Source organism: Octopus bimaculoides, chromosome 25 (assembly GCF_001194135.2).
Source record: "Octopus bimaculoides isolate UCB-OBI-ISO-001 chromosome 25, ASM119413v2, whole genome shotgun sequence".
NCBI lineage: Eukaryota > Metazoa > Mollusca > Cephalopoda > Octopoda > Octopodidae > Octopus > Octopus bimaculoides.
Window position 1 is genome coordinate 31,678,784 of NC_069005.1, and position 2,765 is coordinate 31,681,548.

Consider the following 2,765-nt stretch of genomic DNA (forward strand, 5'->3'; position numbering starts at 1 on the left):
TGGTTTGACACTATAAAGGTCAAAAGTACAGAGTTTAGTAGTTAAACCCCTAGTTATTGGGTTATTGGGACAATCATTTTATGAAGAGAACACCTGTACTGGTTCTATTTCACTTCAGTTTTAATTATTAGACATACAAATCTGTAAATTTAATCAACTGATTAATTCATTTGTTGAAATCCTTTCATTGCAGCCTGTAATTGGAGAACTTTGACAAACCAATTAATCAATCAATTACTTGGTTGACTGATTAAATAATTTATAGATTAATATGGTGATTAATTGATAATAAAACTGAGGGGAAATACAACCATTGGCTGAATGGCCTTCTCAGAGTACAACAATGTTTGAACTCATGATTTTGTGACCAAAATCTAGTAAAATAGAGAGAACTTTGTAATTATACAACCCTACCTGCTCCTACACACACACACACACGCACACACATGCATGCATGCATGCTCTTTTACCCATTTCAGTCATTTGACTGCAGACATGCTAGAGCACTGCCTTAAAGGGTTTTACTCAAAGAAATCAACCCCAGGACTCATTTTTTGTAAGCCTAGTACTTATTCTATCAGTCTCTTTTGCCAAACAGCTAAGTTATAAGAACATAAACACACTAACATCAGTTGTCAAGCAATGGTGGGGGGAACAAAGCTCTTTGAAATTTTTGAGGATGAATTTGGTCTTGTGTCAGCAAGTCTAAATAGGTTCATTTCTTGTATTTAAGATTGGCATAGAATTGTGGAGGAAATAGATCTTTCTGTGAAGTAGGGATAATATGACTATGATTTATTGTTAAATACTGCATCTTATCTAACATTACCCAAGGGATGCTACCAGTCTCTTGTCTTTAATTTCCAAATGTACTTTGAAAGTGATGTGGTATTTATTTTATAATTGATGAGGATATGACAAGCAGTTGTGCTGGTGCAGATGACTCTTAAAGGAACAGTAAAGGCAACAGCCTTGCTTATGATGTAAATGTTAGCACCACTAACCTTACCAGTCTTCTATTAATGTCTCACACAGCAAATTATTACATCATGGTGTGTGTGTGTGTGTGTTGACTTAGGTATTTGTATGCAACATACTGAAAGTAGAAATGACAACTAACTTCTGGAAAAAGATGTTAAGATTTATAAAGATTTACAATTTACTTTGGACGTATTTATGGCACAGAGGTTTGGGGCAGGAGTAAGAATCAAGGCAGAATGTCAAGAAATGCCCTGTCATAAGTCTGGTTGAAGGGGTTGAAGAAAGTTTAATAAAAAAAAAAAGCCTGTCATTTGAGTTTTGACAGGACAAAGTAATTTATTGAAGCAACAGTAGTTTGTCTACAGTTTGAGCTAAATTGATTTGTATAAAGTTTGAAATAAAATAGTGATGTTAGAATTGTGATTGCAAAATTTGTAATTTGTTGTTGCTGTTGTTGTTGTTGCTGTTGTTGTTGTTGTTGTTGTTGTTGTTGCTCATGACAACTTTGGTCAAGGAGACCAAAACCATTCCAGTCATGACTGCCTCGTCTTTTACAGGGATATCTAGAATTACATTAACCTTGTCCTTTTCTTATTAAAAAAGGTGATGACGTATTATTCAAGGGTGACTTCATTCACATGCATTTCTAGCATATCAAGCTACCACACAGAGGTTTCATTATTCCCATCGTTTTGAATTAGTCATGTATTATCTTGTAGCTTCAAGATCTTGATGATGTTGTCGCTGTCGTCGTCGTCGTCATCATCATCATCATTTAACGTCCATTTTCCTTGCTGACATGGGTTAGATGGTTTAACTGGCACTGGTGGTAGTGACGACGATGACGACAACGACAAGGAGGAGGAGGAGGATAGGTTGAGTGATCTGGAATGACAGGTAAAGTTGTGGAAAGATATATATATATATATATATATATATATATATATATATATATATATCCATCATTCACTACTAAACACACACATTGCGCATTTGTGTGCATGATAAATATCACTTCTCTACAGTTCAAAATGCATGTGTATATGTGTATACAAACAAGCTTGCATGCATGTATGCATATATATGTACATACGGTCATATGTATGTGCATACAAGTGTTATGAAGAAAATAGGAATGGTCAGAAAATAATTTTTCTTTTTCTGCAAAAAACTGAATTAGCTGATTGGTAATCAGTGCTATTTCACTGAAGACTCTCTGTTGGCAATCTATGGGAATGGTCCAATTAATTTAAAGATTTGGGATTTTGGAATTAAGTAATCTCTGTGTTCTTTTTGTAATGATTTCAGTAACTGGTCTGAGGCCATGCTAGAGCACTGCTTTTCAGAGTTTTCATTGGCTAGTCTTGCCTTCATATACTCTTTGTTGAATTAAAATCATCTTAGGGCATGTGGGTTTAAGTGGGTGTGGTACTTAGCTTATCTTATTGTTTACAATTTATTCATGCAGGTAGAACTTTGTAAACAAGTCAATAAGTGTTTCTCTTTTGTTCGGGAGGCTCAAGGTGTGACAGTATTTTTGCTGTTTTTGGTCTTATTGGTTTGACACTATAAAGGTCAAAAGTACAGAGTTTAGTAGTTAAACCCCTAGTTATTGGGTTATTGGGACAATCATTTTATGAAGAGAACACCTGTACTGGTTCTATTTCACTTCAGTTTTAATTATTAGACATACAAATCTGTAAATTTAATCAACTGATTAATTCATTTGTTGAAATCCTTTCATTGCAGCCTGTAATTGGAGAACTTTGACAAACCAATTAATC